This window comes from Ascaphus truei, chromosome 6, assembly GCF_040206685.1.
Source record: "Ascaphus truei isolate aAscTru1 chromosome 6, aAscTru1.hap1, whole genome shotgun sequence".
Lineage (NCBI taxonomy): Eukaryota > Metazoa > Chordata > Amphibia > Anura > Ascaphidae > Ascaphus > Ascaphus truei.
In genome coordinates this window covers 13,543,766-13,566,060 of record NC_134488.1, presented here as the reverse complement: position 1 = coordinate 13,566,060, position 22,295 = coordinate 13,543,766, and the positions used below count along the sequence as shown (strand labels likewise).

General features: G+C 48.6%; 1 long non-coding RNA gene across 1 annotated transcript; it reads left to right on the top strand.

Annotated features, from left to right (window-relative positions):
* The first annotated feature begins 5,072 nt into the window (after positions 1-5,072).
* On the top strand, positions 5,073-21,638 carry LOC142496665 (uncharacterized). The gene is made up of 5 exons (XR_012802075.1): positions 5,073-5,368; positions 8,031-8,070; positions 20,835-20,897; positions 21,074-21,137; positions 21,353-21,638. It is a non-coding gene; the product is annotated as an uncharacterized LOC142496665 (long non-coding RNA).
* The last annotated feature ends 657 nt before the right edge of the window (positions 21,639-22,295 follow it).

Sequence of the window (22,295 nt, the reverse complement as noted above, 5' to 3'; positions counted from 1 at the left end):
ATGTCCAGGGGGCGCTTATATGTCTACCACAGGCCCCCTGATCAAAGGCTCCCCCACCCTGATTATATATGCTAGGGCGGAGAAGAGCAGGACTGAGTAGTTCTGTAGGTGTTAGAAATCACACCTCCAGACAAAGGTTTTCCTGTCCAGGGCACAAAAGGCAGACTAGGAGACGCCAGTCTTTTGGGAGTGGGCATGACAAAATGGGCCCCTGATTAGAATAATGCCTACTCCTGTGGGCAGGTATTACCTTGCTTCCCACGTGAGCTGGCAAGGGGTAATTGGGTGGAGGTAATTGGTAGCCAATACCTGACACCCAATGTTAAGGGATAGGGCTTAAATCCTAAAACTGATTGTAAGCTCTATGCCCAGTGTCTTCGTTACAATATCTGAATGATACATGATTGCCTGATGAATTGCCAATCCAGATCCTGATTGCTTCATTGTCCCTTCCCACGTAAGTGTCCATATTCAGTGTGTTATTTGTATATTCTGTGTGCACCTTTTTCAAGGAATAAACTATATTTATCATATCTTAGTTGCATTCAATTAAACCCAGTTATTTTGTGTATATTATAACCCTGCACAAGCTCCCATGACAGGCTTATAATAACTGGTGGCAGCGGCGGGATTGAATTGAATCTGTATTACAGTTTACTGCGGGACTCTAATACACTAGGAACTCGGGTAAGGTGCGAGTTCCCAAGGCTAATGATATTGGACACATGGTTATACATCACATAACAGGGGATATGACACCACCTCATTGTTCCCCTACTTGTGAGAAGCATTTCCTCCGGAGTGCAAGTGCCGGGCATCTGTGTGATTTGACCCGGGCACCGAGGCCAGGGGAATGTATCAAGTACGGGCTGGAACCTGCAGCCGGTAGAGCTGAAATGGAGGAGGCGATCAGGGTACACGAAACCCAGCCGGCTGAGCGGGGCAGGCATGTTGCCGCTGCTGCAGCCGCTGTAACCATCAAACCGCCCGGGGAGCAGGGAATGGACCCAGCTCCGGGACAGTAGAGACTTGCAGAGGGAGCAGTTGAATCCCGAAGCCACGGAAGTATTGCGGCCGGAGGGGCATCGGCTGTTGCGGCGACCAGTCAGTTCACCCCTGAAATGCTGGCCATGCTTACCCTGTGGAGCGATCGGGGAACCCCGGAGGAGCGGACATAGTTCCTGGCTATGGCGATGAACCGACCCGCTTACCCCCTCCATGAGCACGGAGCTTGAGAAACTTCGCCCTGGACTCAGCAGCCTCTTGCGGGAGGTAGTCCACCGGCGGCGGAGGAGTTCCAGCAAGAGTGGCGGTGTTATCACTGCAAACAAGCGGGCCACATAAGAGTCCAATGAGCGGACCGTGCGCAGTCGGGCGAAGGAGCCCCTCAGTGCCAATGCTCACGAGCTGCAAAGAAGGTAACCCATTTAACGGCATCCTCCAATGGCTCCTGCCCAGGCAGGGTGATAACCCTCAGCGGGACATCTCCTGGAGAACCTGGCCGGGCTGCAACGATAACAGCGGCGGAGAGCGGCGGCCTTCCATCCGCACCCAGCGGAGCGGCGGCCAGAGCAGATCATGACCATCATCAGCGGTGCCCGGCAAGCAGTCGGCTTGCTACATCAAGATGCCGTTGTACCCCTGGCCCTACCCGATATGGTCCAGCCAGTGGAAGTGCTCCCAGGACGCAGGATGCAGGTGGCGGAGGAGAAGCCGCGATTCCAGCAAGATGCATGAGCCCTTTTGATTTGGGGGGAGGGTCGGGGTGTGCGGGAGTGGGGTGTTTTACCTGGTCTGGAGGAGTCGACACTCTTCAACAATGACCGGAGCCCCACATTCTACGCCGGCGACCCTGTGCCCTGTGCCGAAGCCGGGTGGTGTTGCGGCAGTCACCCGGAGCTCGCCTGTGGTGGTGGCGGCGGAAGAGCCACGATTCTGGCAAAGTGCCAGAGCCTTTTCTGAGTGGAGGGAGGGACAGGGTGTGCGGGAGGAGGGTGTTTCACCAGTTTGGAGGGAGCAGAATTTCTCCACGAGGACCTGGGACCCATGTCCTGCACAGATTTTCCTGTGCTGAACCCGGGAGCTGTTGTGGCAGTTGCCTGGAGCTCACCGGCCAAGATGTTGCTGGCGGTGGCTACTCCAGTCCCCCTGCAATCGGGACCTACGAAGGCGGCGGTCTCTGTGGAGACCAGCGGGGTTAAGCCAGACCCAGTCGCAGACTGACCCTGACTTATTGTTTCATATGACTGTACTCCGTTGTCCCCCTGTAGGAGTGACCGGTGGGTGGCAGGAGATGGGCTACCAGGGAAGGGGAAGGAAAGGCAGCTTGTAGGGCAGCTAGGCTTTCCCCATTACCCTGGTGGAGCATCAGGGGTGCTCTCGGTTTAGAGCCCTACCATGGTTGCCTGGAGGCATCAGGGGCCGTGGCAAAGTTAGACAACCCCAGGGCACCGATGCCCCTGGGCTCCTCTCCGGTAATGGGGAGGCAGTGTCAGGGAGAGGGCCTCACTCAGGTGTCTTTAGTATCCAGGGTAGGATTACATAGGGAGAAGCAGAGTGAGGGAAGGCTGCAGGTAGGTAGCCAGCAAGAGGTCTCAGTAAGAGAAGATGGGCTAGTGGTAGCCGGGGAGGAAAAGCAGCAGGTATGGCTTCTAGAGTTCCCCATTACCCTGGCTGAGCCTCAGGGGGTCTCTCAGATCAACAACCTCCTGTTGCAGCCTGGCTTTGGGCTGGAGATATCAGGGGTAGTGGCAAGCTTGTGCTACCCCAGGGATACCTGCCAGCCAAGAGCTAGGACGGTTGCATCTGAACCAATGTCCCTGAGCTCATCCCCGGTAAGGGGGAGACAAGTTCAGGGAGGTAGGTTCACTCAGGTAGTCCCTGTAACTAGGTTAGGATTGCTTAGGGGGGAGCGGAGTGAAGGTGGGCTGCAGGGAGATAGGCAGCAGGAGTCATCAGCAGTAGCTGAGGTGCTGAGCCTAGGGGAGGCTAGACAGGAAGGCATTGTGAAGCAGGGGGAGATAGGAGGTCAGTGGGGTGTCAGGCAGCTGATAGAAGCTAGGGATGGGTTAGGAAAGCAGGAGGTCCCTTGTACTGACTTGCCAGAGGAGACCCCCATGACAGATTCCCCAGTGTTCACAGAGGTAGGGCTGTGGGTAGGTAGGGAGCCAGGAGCAGTAGCCAGGGCTAGGGGGGTACAGCAGAGGGTTCTGTCCCCAGAGCAGCCAAGGTTCGCTTCAGAGGGTAAGGGCAGCATAGTGAAGGAGAGAGGAGAGATACTGGCCCAAGCAGCAGATGTGGTAGCAGGTGCTTATTTATTGGCCTTCAGTACTGAGAGGGCAGGAGCAAAGCATCTGGGCACCAGGAATCCCAGTACAGGTGGTTTCTGGAATACAGAAGTGATGCCACTCGGGGTGGGGACTGCCCTAGAGACAGAGAAGCGAGGCATAGGTATGCCAGAGCAGCTACAGGTGGGCACAGGGCCAGGGCAGGTAGGGTCCCTACAGGATAGTGACATAGCCCTTTTCCAGACTGGTTTGACGGAGAAGCGACAATCTGTGCTTGTTAGCTGGTCTCCTGCTGGTACAGAGACATTCCAGTCTCTGGGCAAGATGCAGCCTGGTCTTCACAGGTGCCCCTTCACGGTGGTCTTGGTTCTCCAGGCACTGGGTGGGGGCAGAGGGTGGCAAAGGAGAATGCCCGGCGGCCACGTTGGAGCCCTGCTCTGCAAGACTTGGACTTCATAATCCAATGTGGCCAAGGCAGTGTACTGGACAATGCTGGAGGACAATTTTGCCTGGAAAACCCCTCAGGACTTATGTGCATCAAAGATGCCAGTAGTGTCCCATTGCCATGGTGGGCAGCTGGGTCACAAGGCACCTATTGAGCAGGGGAGGTGTGACGGGGGAAGGGTGCCAATCGAGTAATTAAGGGGTCATCCCCATTAGGCACCCCCTTCCACGTCTGGGAGGTGAGGGGTTAACCAGAAATGTACCTATCATACATATGTTCCCCTGCTTCACAACCAAAAGGTATGTCCCTTGGTAATCATGTTCCCACATTTAGAGGGATTTCATGTATTTTTATTCCCTTGCCTCAGGGCAAACTGTGTTCTATTTGCTAGACATGTATATTGGTACAATTTTTGGTGTTTGTACCTTTAAAGTGTATGCACCAACTACATACACTGGGATCAGGTCGGGAGGGAAAGGGTTAATTGCATTTACATGTTTATGGCCCTTTGTTCCCTTTCCCACCTTTTCAGTCTCCATTTTGCAGTATCTCCATAGGTCGCCATTGGAGCCCCATGTAATGCTATGGAGATTTCACAGATTTGGGCCCGATACCTGAGAAGACCTGCAAGGGGCGCCCAAGAGGAGGAGCGGAGCTTCCCCATTGAAAGTGAATGTAGTAATGTCTTTCAATGGGGATTCCTCGAGTCCAACCTCCAGGAACAAGCTGGCAGCCAGCCAGACCGCAAAACCGCAAAAGCGGATACAATGTCAATGAGAACCTTTGATCACACAATTGGCATGGGAACTAGGCTTCGGTCAAGTTCACCACCAATTAGCGTGGAAACTTTTGTTCTAGGTCATCCCGAAATAAAATTATTTTTGCCCCAAGCCCATAGGAACCCCCCTCACTCGACCCCAACCGGGTACGACAATTAATGGCAACGAGAAAGGGTCGCGCCGGCCATGAGGGTCCTACCATTGAACGCAATGGCGGAAAAAAGCCACGTGGCTTTTAAACACTAAGAGTGAAACAGTGTAAACTGAAAACCCATAACTCCGGTTCCGTAGGGACCAGAGGGCTGGGATTTGGCCCCCATGTAGTCATCGTTCCGGCATGACTGCATGGCAATTTCCAGCCCTCTCCCCTCAAATGAACGGAGTAGGGTTAACTGTGAAAAAGTGTGTGTTTCCCATTGACTCCAATGGTAGCAGGGGGCCCATTGAATCCTATGTCAGTGCTGGTCCATGCATTTCCTATGGCAGCGCCAGCCCTATTGATTCCAATGGAGGTAAAAGCCGCGAGGTAAACGGCTAAGTTAAAAACTGTAAAGAGGGGCGTGGCCAGGAAGCCGAGCGAGCAAGACGCACATTGCTGAGCTCCCCATACAACTCACTATAAAGGCGGAACAGAGCCCCTAAAACTCGGGGAAAAGCCCCCCCAAAAAAGATACCTACAGTGCTGGGACGCGGAGGAGAGGAAGCTGGGCGATTCCAGTCGCAGTGGAACGAGAGAGCGGGGGATTCGCTCCCGTCCGAGAGCTCCCCCCCCTCGCCTCTCAACATCCTCAAAATGGCCACCGGGACCACGCGGCAGAGGTAGCGGCCGCTCCCCGAGTCCCCCGACACAAACAGAGGTAAGTGGGGAAACCCCCACATCGCGGCGCAGTGCAGAGACAGAGCTGGGAACGGAGTGGTGGTCGCCCGCTTCCCCTCCCGACAGCCCAGGAGCGCCTGCACCAAACCGGAGCACCAAGATGGCGCCGGCCGGTGTGTAAGGTGCAGGGAGGGGCACACAGGCGTGCTGCCGTGGTGGATTCAGGGCGGGTAATCCCCCTGCTGACACGGGGTCCCGTGGGCCCCGAAGGAGAGGGGGAGACTCACCTTGAGAGCAGGTTGCTAGCTCGAGCGGCCCTGCTGTGGGGAGACTGGCAGCCATCTTGGTACACCCAGCCTGCTCACTGTAGCTGCTGCAAGCTGCAAATAAAATCCTGGTGGCCAAAAAATATAACACAAATAAAGAAACACTCCTCCCCCCCCCCCTTCAATTAAAGCATACCTTGAGTCCCACTATCCCCTTCAAATTGACCACTGTGCCCAGTGCAGGGTCAGCAGCCCAGATGAGACAAAAGGGTCCAAAATACCAAGGAACAAAGCACAACCAAAACCAAATAAAGAAATGTGAATAATGTGTGTATGATCGGGACATTTCAAGAATGAGGGGGCTCACCTCAATTTAAAACCTATTTACACCATTTAAACACATCCAGCGCTACTCTCAGCAAAAATTGACTGTCTAAACAACAAAAATGCCGTCCACTAAAAAACCAAAAAAAACAGCGGCCCAGCGGGAGGCTTCCCTCTTCTTCCAAAAACAAAGCTCAAAAGACCAAGAAGCGTCCACCGCAGGCGGAGACGCAGAATCAGATCCAGACTCTGGAGAGGAGACGGACGCCCCGCTTACCTGCAAAGCAATGATGGGGTTTGTACAGGAATTAAAAAGCTCCTTTCACTCCGAGATGCAGAGCTTCCCCCACAGCATTAGAGCGGAGATTGCGTCCATAGGAGACCGCATTGTGGAAGTGGAGGAGAAGGTGGATAACACCGCCCTGGTACAAGAGTCCCAAGCGCAAGAAATCGAAGAATTAAAAACCCAAGTCAAAACAATCTTCGAAAAACTAGAAGACACGGAAAATCGGTCACGACGCAATAACCTGCGGATCAGAGGCGTCCCGGAAGAAGTGGACAATGCCCAACTAGACGCATACCTCACCCGGCTTTTCAAGTCCCTGTTACCCAAAACATCGGATGAAAAACTTCAGATGGACAGAGCACATAGGCTTCCTAGACCGAAAGGCCTAGACCCAGCGAAACCACGGGATGTGATCACACGCCTACACTTTTTCCGTATTAAAGAGGAGATATTGAGAGTCCCTAGAACAACCCCAAAGTTAGAGCAAGATAATGTTCCACTCCTCATCTTCCCGGACTTGGCTCAAACCACGCTGAACAAACGGAGAATGTTTGCGCAGATCACCAACTCGCTGCGGAACAACAAAATCCGCTACCGCTGGGGCTTCACGTGTAAACTTCTGTTCACCTATCAAGAAACTATGCATACTCTCCTCTCACCAGCAGAGGGTGAGGCAAAACTACGAACTTTGGGCCTACTCGAACCAGAAGACCCAGAAACCTCTCAAAGGCCTAGTCAATCACCTAAGGCACAACGCCAGACATGGACGAAAGCCCCAACCTCTGGGCGAGCTAGGACCCAACCCACTTGAAAAACTAGAGCTGGAAACTCTCCTAACACCCATTTAAGACGACAGGCAAACCAAAACGTGGTCTGGTCATAAAATACAAGCTGAGACGTGGTTCACTCCAGCAATCTATCTAAAAACTAATCAACGATCAAGATATCTGGAGCACGTCGACCAACTCGACCAAGCCACAATGACCACGACAACCCGCACATCAAGAAACCACTGAGTTTAGTCTCTAAGTTTCTAAAGTGTGCAAACTCCAAAACTCAGACTATGTCCTTGTTCACTGTGGAACTGTTCTCCCAAGTTACCCACAAAGTTGAGACATTTAAAGTTTTACAATCAGTTTGTACTAATCTGAACATTTAGAGGGACTGATACACAATGTTTGTTTGGTACTGTTTTCTACATAGAAATGTTTTTACAATACAAGTTTTAGACCGTTATATTGCCTATAATTGATTTGGTCTCCCAAAGTTCAACTACTACATTTTCATTAGAGACTGAAATATCAGAGGCTACGTCCTAGGTGATTTTTTTCCATGTTTTTTGTCCCTCTCCTCCCCTTAGACTTCGAGTGCAGAGCCTGCCAATTTATAGATGTCAACCAATCCTGCTTAATGCTTTTTATAAAAATTCAGTAAGGACATGTCGCTGTAAACAGTTATAACGTTCAATGCCCCCCATTCTTGTTTTTATTCCCCTGATGTGTAAGATCACACACACAACCCATCCCGTACTCTTTGGGGTGATTTTGTTTTCCCTTTTCGAAAGTTTAGCTCCTAAACAAAGGAGCACTGCGACGTCGAGCCGCTGTGCTACTGCCCGCCCCCCTCATGTTCACTTAACCTGTGAGTGCGAGAGACTCGCACCACGGGTCCTACCATGGCTGGTCCCCCCAAACAATGTTTGGAAGCCGGGGTCCTCGGTTTATCCTTCCCTCCCCCCTCTACCCTTCCCCTCCTCCAAGTTTTGTAAGCATTTGGCACTTATGTAATAATATGTATATCTCTCGTTGTATATGTTCCCATACCAGATTGTTTCTGAAGACGGAGGTACCGACCCTTCAACTATATGTAAGTTATCACTCTGTTCATTTGTATCACAGAACTCTGAACCACCACCATGCCGATTAATATAACATCCCAAAACACAAAGGGCTTAAACAACCCCCGAAAGAGACGTATTGCTCTTTCGGAAGCCAAAAGACTAGCAGGAGATATAATTCTGTTACAAGAGACCCATCTGAGAAAAGAGGACCAATCGCTGTTGTTTAGCAGTGACTACCCTTTAGTCTACCACTCATCAGCTCCCACGAAAAAGAATGGCGTAGCTACACTCCTCCATAAAAATTTAAATTTCAAAGTAGACAAAATTAAAAGTGACCTCGCTGGAAGAATTCTAATTATTACTGGGTCACTGGACTCTACCGATATAACAATAGACAACATTTACGCCCCTAATGACAATCAAGAATCTTTCTTCCAAGAACTAAAAAGTTTAATACTTTCCGTCTAGAAAGGCCTTTTAATTTTAGCAGGAGACTTAAACGCAATTATGGACCCAAATTTAGATAAATCCCCCAGTCTCCCACCGCCACAAAAAATAGCTCCCTCTACTCGGGGTCTCATATCTATGACCAAGGAGCTGCTGTTGGTAGACTCCTGGAGATTAGTAAATAACAAAGTAAAGGACTTTTCCTTTTTTTCTCACCCCCATAATAGCTACTCTCGAATTGACTATATCCTAATAGACCAACAAATTAGTGATAATATCTCCTCAGCAGTAATCGCCCCCTCTGCTTGGTCAGACCATTCTACACTTATAACCAGACTAGTAGGTCTCACTCCCAAAAATATAACAAGGTCGTGGTCCTTGAATGAATCTCTACTATTGAACCCACAAAATCTCCAATTAATAGAAAAAGACCTGGCCCAATACTTTGAAAATGCATAGTTTTTATTTTTTCAGGTTTATTACACAGTATACTGTACTGTATATAAAAATGTATTGTACAGTATACTGTACGGCCGGAAAACATCAGCATACTGTTTCAGGTACAGTATTCTATCCTAATCAATAACAACGGCAACTAACGGCATTGTTACACAAAGCGATATTATCCATCGAAATCCCTCCATTAGCCGTTTTCTTTTCTGAGGAATAACAAAAAGAAAAGTTTTACTGTAATGGTCAGTCCCCTAAAGAAGTTCCCAGCCAGTCCTGCCAATAATTTTCTCGGGGGGGCGTCTCCTGTTCACATGCGCATGTGCCTACCGTCGATATGACACGCATATGCGTTTCAAGAAGGTTCCAATACGCATGCGCCTAGCGTTCCACCAATTGTTCAGTACCTGCAGTACTGTAGAAGCCGCTCAGCCAATGATATTGCTTACAGGAGAATCCCTTGACTTTTGAATCGCACCGATATTGATACTGTAGTGTCAAAATAAAAAAAACACAGAAAATAATACGGCAACAATACTCACCATAGAATTTCCCATTCAGCTGGCGCCGGTCCACTGCCAGTCCAGCGTTCTTGATCATCCACGTCGATCGTTTGCAGCGGGACTAGTCCACCTGTAGTCAGCTGATGAGGCTGGAAATTGCTTAGGTACATGCAAGCTTGATCGAAACTGCACGCGAAATCCGGCTCAGGCTCAGGGTTGTCACTGACGGCGGGACCGTCATTGGAAGCCGGTGCTGATGCATTGCTTGGCAGCGACTGTCGTTTCTTAGTTGGTTTTAACACGACCCTTCGCCTTTTGCCGTCATCATGATCATAGATACAGGAAAAAGCCGGTGATACACACCAATACCCTCCAACAAATTGTGGCTCAATACGATAAAAACAGGGATCGCTACATAACCATTTCCTTATTGCACGCTTCCACGTATGGGGAGTTGGCGAAAATTTGTAGAAGTCATAGTTTTTGACAAAATACTGATAAATTTGAACTGTTGCCATCTTATCCTCTGTTGCATTAATCGCGGCCCATATCAAATACGCGTAACTTCTGTCGGGTTTTTGGAAAACGGGCTGCACTTGAACACTCATGGCGGGCGGGTCTCTGGAGAATACTGTAACCGAAACTGGTCTTTGTCTTTCTTTAATATTAAAAGCCTAAATTGATACATTTTTGCAACCTCTTCCTTCAGTCTCAAGGCCAAGTTACAATAGCCCACTGTGGTATCTTTTTTACACGAAACACCTGCAAGTCGACACATTACTGAAGCGCATGCGCATTACAATTCATGAATATCTGCCATCTGGCGGACACCCGAAGAATTGCAGCCTATTAAATCCGAACCATTCTCAATAAACGCATCAACCGCACGTCAGCCGCGCATGACCCGTGGCTGGGAACGCAAAATGAATGCGGCATGCGCCGGGTGAAGAGCGTCGCATTCAGGAAAAAGCCACGGAAAAAGCGGCGATGTATTAGAATAAAAGCTGCCGCAGCAGTATTGTCCCACTTAAAAGATGGTACCGTCGCAGCTATGTCAATCTTTATAATACATTGTTTTTGTTTTGTTTTTCTGCTGTCCTATTTAATAGTAGAATCTGTTACTTTAAGACCTTTTTCTTTTGGAAATCTTTGCTGGGAGTTGTGATGTGTTGCTGGAGTCTAAGGCAGTATGTGGTGTGACAAACTTTACATTTAAAGCCTTGCAGACCCTAAAAACGAACAGGAAAGGGGAAGAGGGAGGGGCGCGACAGTTACTGAAGTAATTTAAGTCATATATTAGGTACAGGAAGGAAACCTCTTTCACGGAATGAGAAACGCAGGCCTGTTTTAGTGCTGGAAAGTGGTAGGCTCAGTGGAATTGTGAGGAAGTTATTTGCTTTACTGGCGCTAGGGGAAATGTGCTACAATGGCCTTCCTCAGCTGTTAATGTCCGTTTGTGTGTGAGTGAGAGGCTGGTTAGATGCGCTACTCAGCACAGCCTGTGAGTTGGACTGAGTATGTTCTTGGGTTGAGCCTTTCTTCCCCCAGGTTTGTCAGGATGATGAAATTCTACTATGTAACTGTAACACACTTCTTTCCCCCCCCCCCAATCACAAATAGGGACCCTGTGGGGAAATCTACAGGTGTTACCAGGTGTGGTGCAATACCTGTCAGGCTCACAGGAGGGCTGAGCCTCCGCCAGTGAGATCCTGGGGTGTATCCTGGAACGTACTTACATACACAGCGCCTCTACCTGTGCAGGATCCTAGAGTATAGAATAACCCCTGATACAGAACATATTACACAGTAACCACATACACCAAAGTGTATATAAACAGTTTACTGTATATGCAGAACAAAACCATAACATATCATCAACATTAGTGTCACCCTGTAACACTAACCTCCTAGGGCCATAACCCCATACCAGGTAACCAAGAGTTCCACAACCCCACCCCTTAGGCGTGATCAGCGCCGTACTAGATGAGGTGTAAAGTTGGTGCACTTTGTGACCGATACCTGCCCAGGGCTCCTGCACCCGTATACAGCAGAACAACAAGAAGAGGATCCGTCTGCGTCCAGCGCCGAAGCATCAGCGATGGCGTCCTCCTGCAAATAGGGTGGTCCCCTCTGGATGATCTCACCATACAGATAGTCTCTAATCTGTATTGAAATAGGTCTGGTCTCAGACCTCACTTGTCAGGGCCGCGCAGCCCTCTAGCTGTATCCCTGAACTAATCCACTGCTAAAGGGGCAAACTCCCTAACTGAAAGGGCCTTCCCTAAAGCAGCCACAAGCTAGGATGAGTTGGGGCTTAGCTGGGGCATAGGGGGTAACCTGGCCCAGTGCCGGAGCTGCTTGCTCCCTGCACACACAACCTCCCCCTACCTTGTCCCAGCTGCAACTCACTTCCTGACTCCAACGGGCAACAATGTATCTCTTTTGCAGCAGGAGAATTTGTAAGCCCTATTGGCTGTAATGCAGCAGGTGATAGAGGTGAAAGGGCAGTCCCCAGAGGCTTCTGGGTAATGTAGTCCCTGGTAGAGCCCTTTACTATTGAGGCAGCGTGCGCTACCTGTACTGCTCATGTGCAACCCTGTAATGGCTGCCGCTAGTCTTCTCTGCGCATGGGCGACTGTGTAATGGCAGCCGCGTCGTGCGATCTCCTGCGCATGCGCGAACACTTGGGACAACCCCAATATGGCCGCCATAAGACCTGGGGCTATACTGCGCATGCGCGAGCTCCCGCGCATGCGCGAACGCATTAAACATGGCGGTGCCCTGCCGCCAATGCCGCCGGGGGCCCGCGCAGCTTCGGGGATTTGGGGTTTGGCTACTATAGGCAGACAGTATATCTTAGCAAAGACATTTCTTTGCAGACAATCCCTCCTCCTCCCTTTGTTTTTGCTTCCGAATATGTTGCAGTACAGTACTTCCCAGAATAAGCCATACGGTACCTCAGTGTAATATTGAAACTTTTCTACATAACAAACATGCTACAGGCTCGGTAAACAGAGACATTTTACTTAGCGTACTTAATTTGTACTTGAGGTAGAGTACAGCACTTTACCTCACATGTCCAAAGTATGTTGCTGGGCTCAGACACTGGAATATCATGCTTCTGCGTCAGTATATGCCAAACCTATGCAGCAGACCACTCATTTCCCAGGCGGATCTCGTCTACCAGCCGAACAGTTTCACTGTGATTAACAAAATTAGGAAGATGAAAAAAAACGGAGAGAGTGCAGATACATAGGCATAAAGCGCTGTGTTACTGTGGGAAGAAAAACATTAGCAGCAAAAGTGTAAACTGTAGTGTACTTACTTGGTTCTTACCCTACAGACCATGTTACAAAGTTTATACTGAACACCTTGCCATAGCAACCCTTGGATGTCCCTTTTAGAGAATCCTTTCTTGTTCATTTGCATTATTTTAATGCTAGTTTCTTTGTTAATTATTTTGGTCATGGCTGCTATTCAGAATGTACTGAACCACTAATGCGTGTATTCAATGTATATAGCATTTTCGCTGTACTGTATTACTCAGGTAAAACAGGTACACTCCTACCTTTGACACCTTGCAACAGTAGACAAGCAATCACCAACTTAGCCCCACCCAACATTAACACATTGTGCTAAATGTGGCCCCTGTGACGCCAGCAGTACTGTACATAAATTCTCACAGAAATTGTATTGCTATACTCACTGATCATAATCTGAACTCTTGTGATTCTATGGATGCAAGAACCTTCTTGCTATACTAGCAAGAAGCCTAAGAAAGCAAAGGATGCCTGCAAGACTACATGAGACCCCCCCAAAAAACAAAAAGACTAGACTAAAGTGGAAGAAGATAAGGCACCAACAACTCCAAAGGTTAAGAATTCGGGACCAATGCAGAGAAAGAAGATGGCCATTCATATGTCCAGGAAACCAGATTCTGCACCAGGTACCTGTACCCCAATCTCTAGCGCACCCAGCTCATCTCACCCCGAACCCAGCACATCCCACTCCAGACCCTGCTCACCTCGTACCTTGGTCACCTCACACCGGACCCAGCTTAGCCGAACTCGGACCCTGCTCTCCCGACACAGTTCGATCAAACTCGGACCAACCTCCCCATAAAGGACAGAGCATCAGGCAAGCTGTAACTGGCGACTTGTTCAGACACAGCTTGGCAATGACAAGTTACTTGGTAATGTACAATTATGATCAAACTGTAGAAGACGCATGTACACTGATGGCCAGATCTGCCATTGAATTAGCCCTGCCACCACATCCGAAGCAGAGACGGGACAGAGTGGAAGGAAAAATTTACCTTTTGGAGAGGATGCGCCAAATAGCGAGGCACATGGAGGGAATGCGGAGGGACATGGCAGGTGTGTATTTGATTATAGGCACACAGCAGCAGGAGAGAGCCTCCCTCACCCCGTGTCTCCATGCAACACCCAAATGTTACCCAACATCCCAGACAGCTGTGAGGAAATTGTGGCTAGGAGCCCCGGTAATACAGGGACCGACCTGCCGGAAAGTGTCATCCCCGAGAAGTTACCTGTGCCCGATATCCAAAGCACACGTGCGGCACCACGGAAGCAAAGATGCACCGCGGGGATGCAATAGCGGACATCTTGCTATACGAAATACCAGCGGACACTTTTCCAAGATATGTAAGGAACAGCAAGGGAAAGCAGAGTCGATTTACTCAGCTAATCTTTCAACACATTGTGACTTTTGATCGCCGTGCCAAGTGGTAGAACATTTTTTACTTTAACGACTCAAGGGGTAACAAGGCTATTCGACAATGAGGAGCGCTATTTTCGAATAACTGAAGAAGCAGTATAACTACACTGCTGCACAATTAAAGACAGTGATAGACACAATCGATGGACTTTTACGGCATCAAAAGGACTGTGGGCTGGACTACTCCGTGATTGAAACTAATGACCGAATCATGAATTTATTGATTAATACAGTTTTTTTTTTTTTTTTCCACAAAAAGGTTTTTATTATTAGGTTACAGTACATTGCATACAGTGTCTACCAACCCGTTGTCGTTCTTTAATGTACCAAAACCCAATTTTTCTCTTTTCCAACTTCCTCCGTTTCAACAAAGACATACTGGGTAGACCAACTCACTTACCTAACAAACCATACAGACACAGAAAGGGGGGTGGGGAGAGCTCAATGTCTTCTGTGTGTTCACCATCTCGACTCTGGCCTACCCTCTGAGGAGCAGCCAGTCGCTGCGGAAGCTCTATTACTGTCTTCCCTACCTGTCCCCTTTTTACGCCCTGTCCATACTGGCTCTTCAAAGGAGAATGCATTTAGTTATATTATGGCATGATGGTGGTGGCATTCACCCCCGGGATATCCGAGTGGTCTAGCCACTTGGTCCAGATTTTAAGGACATTTGTGCCGGTGTCGTTGACCAGACTTGTCAACTGTTCCATCCGGCAAATATACCAGATTCTATTCCGAATTTTTGTAATTGTGGGTAAGTCTGGTAGCTTCCACAGAGCTGCGAGTTCGCACCGCATGGCTGTTGCAAAATGTGCAATCAGTTTTTGTGCCGGTCTGCCTATTCCCCGAGTGCGCCTGCCCAGCAGGAGCAACCAAGGGTCCAGGGGGACCGACTGTCCGAGAATACTCGTTAGCCAATCTTGGATTTCCTCCCATAAAGGAGCCACTTTGGGGCAACCCCACAGCATGTGAAGCAAGTCTGCCTGTTCCCCACATTGTTTTGGGCACAATGGGGGGTAACCTTTGACAAACTTTGCTAATCGTGTTGGGGTGAGGTACCACCTCATTAGGACTTTATATGCATTCTCCTTCAAGGTGGTGCATATAGAGCTCTTCGCTGCTGCCAGTACTATTGTGGACCAGTCTTTGTCCTCTAATGTCTCCCCTAAGTCCGTTTCCCATTTAATTCTATAGTTAAGTTTAGTGTCAACGTCTTGTCTAGGGCAGACCACCTCTCTGTACATCCGAGAAGTGAGTCCCGTGGTGTCCGTGCCTCTGGAACATAGCTGCTCAAAATTTGTGCGTTTGGGGCGTTTGGGAATTTTTGTATAAAATGCTCGCACCTGGAGGTATCTAAAAAATTCAGAATTGGGCATCTCTGTTTCTGATCGGATTTGTTCAAATGTTTTGATAGCTTGGTTTCCCTTCAGGTGTAGTAGCCTAGTAATGCCTTTTGCTTTCCAGACCGCGAGGTTCTTGCGTAACATACCCGGAGCGAAATCAGGGTTCCCCATAATCGGGGTCATAAGTGTGTGCTGGGTTGTCAGGACACACTTGCGTTTGGTGTTCTCCCAAGTAGCCAACGAGCAATGCACTGCGGCTAGCGGCTCACTCAAGGACTGATCTATCTTTTTGGGTAGCCAAATTAGATCTTGTATCTCTACGGGGTCACAGCATGCCGCTTCTAACTCCACCCATCGTCGCAGGCTAGGATGCATGTGCCACTGAATAATTTGGGTTAATTGTGCCGCTTTGAAGTACGATATCAAGCAAGGTACCCCCAAACCTCCTCTAACTGTCGGCCTAGTGAGGATGCTATTTTTTATACGTGGTTTTTTATTACCCCAGACGAATTTCACCATAGAGGACTGTAAACGGAGGATGTCGTCTCTGATCACTTGTATCGGAAGGGTCTGAAATAGATACAAGATTCGGGGGAGGAGATTCATCTTAAGGCATTGGATCCTGCCGATCCATGAAATTGTGTGGCCTGACCAGATCCGTAGATCCTCCTTCAGAGTCCTAATTAGTCTGGGGTAATTGGCTTTATAGAGGGCCTTGTAGTCTTTGGTTATATAGATACCTAAATACTTAAATACTTGATGGAGGAGGCTTGCCATTTGAAATTAAAATTCAGTTCAATTAATTTTTCTGTGACCTTTGGCAGGTTGATGTTTAAGGCTTCTGATTTTGTCTGATTGATTTTAAAACCCGAAATCTTATTAAAATCGTCTAGCAAGCTGAAGACATTTGGCAGGGAGGTAAGGGGTTTGGATAACATTAATATAATGTCATCTGCATACAGGGCCACTTTGTGTGACTGATCCTTAATCTGTATACCTGTTATATCGGGGGAGTTGCGGATGTGTGCCGCCAGGGGTTCTATACATAATGCAAAAATAAGTGGGGACAGGGGGCATCCCTGTCTGGTGCCGCTCTTTATTGGGAAATCTGCCGACGGGAAGCCCTGGTGTCTGACCTTCGCCTTCGGTTCCCTGTAAAGAGCCAGAATGGCGCCCAACATTCTCCCCCCTATGCCAAACTCTCGCAGCGTTTCTGTAAGATAGGGCCAATCAATGCGGTCGAAGGCCTTTTCAGCGTCCAGACTCAATGCCATAGACGGGATGTGTTTTCTATGTGCCAAATCGATTAGGTCTATTATCCGTCTGGTATTGTCTGTAGCTTGCCTTCCGCATATAAACCCTACTTGATCGGGGTGGACCAGCTTCGGCATGACTGAATTCAGACGGTTCGCTAATAATTTGGAAAAAATTTTGGTGTCTGAATTAATGAGAGATATTGGCCGGTAGCTTTTGCAATCTGCTGGGTCCTTTCCTGGTTTGGGGATCACTGTTATAGACGCTTGGAGCATTTGGCTAGGAATAGGGGCACCATCTAAAAATGAGTTAAATAATCGGACCAGGTGAGGTACTAATGTTTTTCTGAATTTTTTATAATACAGATTAGAGAAGCCATCTGGGCTTGGAAATGACGGTTACTATTTTTGAGTTTATTGGCAAGTGGGGTATCTGGCTTGTTCGCTTTCTCATAGAATTGTCGCCTGGACCAGGTCAACTCCTTCTCCGCTCGGGAGGACATCAATAGATTAAGGTTTGTTTTAGTATCGCGCCAGGCCTGTAGGGTCTGCGCTTTTTTGTTAATTTTGTGTAGGGCAGAAAGGGCTGATAATTCGGATTGGAGAATCTTAATTTTGTTTTCCCTTGCTTTTTTCCGCCTACTTGCTATCCCTATGAGCTCTCCACGGAGAGTCGCCTTATGGGCCTCCCATAGGGTGGATTGGGATGTCACACTACCGACATTCTCCTCAAAATAGACCCTGATTTTATCCCTTATTTCCGTTTCAATTTCAGGGATTTTTAGCAGAAATTCATTAAGCTTCCATGTCGCTCCTGGTCTGTCTAGTCTGAAGTCTGTGCACCGCAGCTCAATTGGTGCGTGATCTGACCATGAAATATCATGGATGCCCGTATGGGAGATCTGCGAAACCATTCTGTTGGACACAAAGAGGTAGTCTATCCTGCTGTATCTGTCGTGTGGGTGCGAATAGAACGTGTACTCCTCTCTCGGGTGCTGTTCCCGCCAAATATCTACTAACCTATTTGTCCTGAGACCCTGGTTCCAAATTGCTCTGCTTTGTGTGTGCTTCTGTACCCTGGGTGTGCACCTGTCGGCCTTGGGGTCTAATGTAAGGTTGAAATCACCACCTAGTATTATACAGCCTTTTGCCACTCTATGTAGGGTTGTAAAGAATTTTGTGAAGAAGGTATCAGCTGCCTCGTTGGGAGCGTATATATTGGCTATTGTGAGGGGTTGTCCTCCTACCTCACCTACTATTATTAGGAAGCGCCCATTTTTATCCTTTTTTGTTAGAGTTATGTTAAATGCAAGGCGATTGTGTAATAAGGTTGCTACCCGTCTTTTTTTTTACATTGGCTGATGCCGAGAGCCATGTTCTATATCTGTTATCCAGAAACTTGGGGGAACTGGTCCTCGAGAAGTGGGTCTCTTGGAGTAGTATTATATCGGGGTCCTGATGTCGGTAGTCTGTGAATGCTAGTTTTCTTTTCAGGGGGCTATTAAAACCTTTTATGTTGTGTGATAAGATAGTAAAATCCTTACCCATTGTTGTTTTCAGTATGAAATGCTGCGTTACCTCTTTCTATTTGGGTCACGATTTTCTTCAGAGTGTGATTCTGTGAACTGCTTTGTACACTGCTCATCTGTACAGGGGAGAAACATTGGGGTACACACATTGGGAACATGGGGGAGACGAGACAACAAAAAAACTTTGGTAACTTTCGGCGATCTCAGGGGACCAAGTCCTCCTGGACGCCTGAACTGCCCCATGTGGGATTCCGGATCGGGAGGGCCCACCTCTGGCCATGCCAGGTTGAGCTTGACCTGTTTTCACCGGCCCACCGGGGTCTTGCATGGATCCCTTGGGGTCTAACCCCCAAGTATCCATGAGGAGACTCATGGCGACGGCAAGAGGGCAACCACCCCCCCCCCCCCCCCACCACTTTTAATCATTGTTTATGGCAAACCATTGTAGCCAGTGTAATCGTCCAGCATCTCCAGGGCCGCGGGCAGATTTGTTTTGTTTGTACCCTATCTATGTGGGGAACTTTTCCCATTTCTCTGCTCTTGCCTGCCTTGCAATCCCTTTGCGTCCTTTTACCCTTATGAGCCTTGGGGTATTTTACTCCTTATTTCTTTGTACCTGCTATTGTAGGGAATCTGCCCTCTAGGCCCCTATCTCTAGTGCGTGTGACTAGTTGGACCTTTTCCCCCTTTTAACTGCTTTCGCAGCTGGTGCCTGCTGTGTGATAATACCAGGACCTATCTGGTCTTTCTTGGGTACTCTCCCTTTCCCTACCTCCTTTCACGCTCACTAACTTTGTGTCCTGGTTATGTGTGGGTCGTATGCCCCTGCGTTCTGCCCGGGCTATGTGTTTTTGCAGGTCCTGTTGCGGTTCCGGCGCTGCCGCATGACGTGGGTGTTCGTTTCCCCATCGGGCGCCTCTACCAAGATGGCCGCGCGGCCATATCCGGTGACGTCCTTCCGGTCTGTGCTCTTTCGCAGCCGGACGTCGGCGGAGGTGGACGTCTTCCCGCGCTGGGCTCTTCTTCTTCCGGCCGTGCAGTTTACTTCCCGCCACGAGTCGCGATGCCTCCATCTTCCCTGGGTGCGTACCACGCGCCGCTTCCGGGTTGCGGGGCAGCCAGTGTCACCGAGATTGCAGGTAAGTCTCTTATTTTTGCAGGTTTGGGCTGCAACCGTGGGATAGGTTGTACAGGTCCCTCATTAGATAGGTGGTGATGTGGCACTTTTGTAATCGTATTCTACTGCTCAGCACTGCCAAACGCTAGCGGTCCTGTAAGTCTAAACTATACGCCATAACTTGTAGGCAACCAAAACGGAAAACTGTACACTTTATTTGGGGAGAACATGCCTTGTTCAGTCCTTCTCCGACTCGGTGGCGGCTCGGGTCTGCCGGGATGTGCCGGCCTGTTGCCACTCATTGTCCGGTTCTACTTCTTTCCGGGGGCTCCTGGCTTCTCCGGTCGTCACCCCCAGTCTGCGCAGGAATTCATCCCCCTCCTCCAGATTTTTCATTGAGGTGGCCCTTCCGTTCCTGATGACTAGTAGTCCAAACGGGAAGGTCCACCGATATCGGATCGCTCTGTCTCTGAGGAGGCAGGTGATGGGTTGTAGCTTCAGGCGTCTGGCCAGGGTCAGGGGGGACAGATCTTGAAAGAGCTGTATGGAGATACCCTCAAATTTACAGGCTTCTTCCCCCCGGGCTTTTGTGAAAATGGCCTGCCTGGTGCGGTAGTAGTGCAACCGGGCGATCACGTCTCTTGGTTGTGTATTCGCCAGCGGCTTGCTCCTTAGGGCCCTATGGCACCTATCTAGCATTAGTTCTGCCGCTGGGGTGTCAGGGAGCAGATTCGCCATCCATCTTGTGAGGAAATCTTCAATCTCCGTTATGTCTTCAGGTATGCCGCGGATACGGATGTTACTCCGGCGGTCCCGGTTCTCGGCATCCTCCTGGCGCTCGGCCAATTCTGTTATTTGGTTTTGCAGGTGGGAGGAACGTTTTTCAGATTTTTTAATTGTTGAGGAGACCGCCACCATTTTGTCCTCCAGGGCCCCAGTTCTTTCTCCCAGGCCCTGTACCTCTTTCCGGAGTTCCTGAATTTCGGCTCTAAATAACGACTGCATATCGTTATATAGCCTGTCGAAATCACAGCGACGTACGGGCCGCTGTTTTGGCCTCTCTTCCTGATCCTCCTCGCGTTCCGACCCCGATCCTGGCGCTGAGCCGGGCGCCATTTCTGCCCTCCCGTCTCTAGATGTGGATCTGCTTAGGTATCTCCGGAGATCCCCCGTGTTCTTCTTTTTTGTGGATGGCGGGGCCATCTCTGTATGTTCCGACGTCGGAGGCAGTTATTTGTGGATGTGATCTGTAGGTTTGATTTGCCTTATTTTGAATATTGCTTTGGCGGGGGTAGGAGCTACTAGATTAGGCAGCTATTCCCCTCACCATCGCGCATGCGCCCCCGATTAATACAGTTTTTAATACAGTAATGTATTTGTTGTCATTGTGTAATCCTTTCATTTTTTGCAGGTTTGGCAGGCTGATCAATAAACACCATGTCTGTGTTGGAAACACATCCCGCAATTCAGTAAGGTAATGTAGTTCATGCATTGATAACTTCTCTAAATAACAATCTCACAATTATTTTCCATTTGAACCTGTAAAAGAGACAGCAAGATGATGATGCCTGGTGAAGAAGATTATATTATTTCAAGAAGTCATTTCAATATTTTAGTAATTGTGTAATCCTTGTTTATCTTTTTTTCCAGGTTTGGCGAGCAGATCAACGTCAACATTTTGTTTATGTAGGAAACACATCCAGTGATAATGAAGGTAATGTATGCATTCTATTCGATTGGCAATACCTGTACTGTGCTTGCGTTTCATACAGTTCGCATATGCAGAAATTCAATGACACCGAGATGCGTTCTATACAGGTTCCATAGTACACGTATGTGCTTTTTATCAGTAGTATGTGTTCCACACAGTGTAATTCATGCATCTATTTCTTCTTAATTATTAATAAATAACACTCAATTATTTTACAGGTGAAACTGTACAAGAGACAGCCCAAGAAGATGTCGGTTGAAGAAGATTGTATTACCCTATTTCCTCGATTGTAAGACGCCATCGATTCTAAGACGCAACCTTGATTTTATAAAAAAAAAAAAAATTGGGAAAAAAAAATCTCACTGTATTAAATGTGCAGAATTTTTGTGTTTATTTTTTAACTAGCAGGGTCACATGACACTTCAATAACCAATGGGGAGAAAGAGGCAGGCAGAATGGGGAGCGACAGGCAGAATGTGGGGAGAGAAAATGGAGGGGAGAGAATGTGAGAGAAGGGGGGGGGGAGAGAATGTGAGGGAAGGGGGGGGAGAGAATATGAGGGATGGGGGGGAGAATGGCAGGGATGGGGGAGAGAATGGCAGGGATGGGGAGAGAAAGGGAGGGATGGGGGAGAGAATGGGGGAGCACACACAGATCAGAGAGAGACAGATATGGCAGGGGCAGTGTGGAGGGGGATTTTTCTTAACCCTTTTGCTGTCAGAGCAGCATCAGACTTCAAAGCAGTGAAAGAGGGGAGCATGAGAGAGCAGTAAGAACAGGATGGGTGGGAAGGTGTTCTGGATATATAAACACACTAGCCATTTACATTTAGTGGCCCTTATTATGATGTTACAAGTACCGTTTTTTATTCCTGTACTCATTGCTTTCCTTAAAGTAAAAAGAACATGTTCTAACAATCTCCTCTCTTGCTTTTGCTAGCAGACACACACACACACACACACACACACACACACACACACACACACACACACACACACACACACACACACACACACACACACACACACACACACACACACACACACACAGACAGAGAGACACACACAGACACATACAGAGACAAACACACACACATACAGAGAGATACACATACAGAGAGAGACACACACAGACACATACAGAGAGAGTGACAAACACATA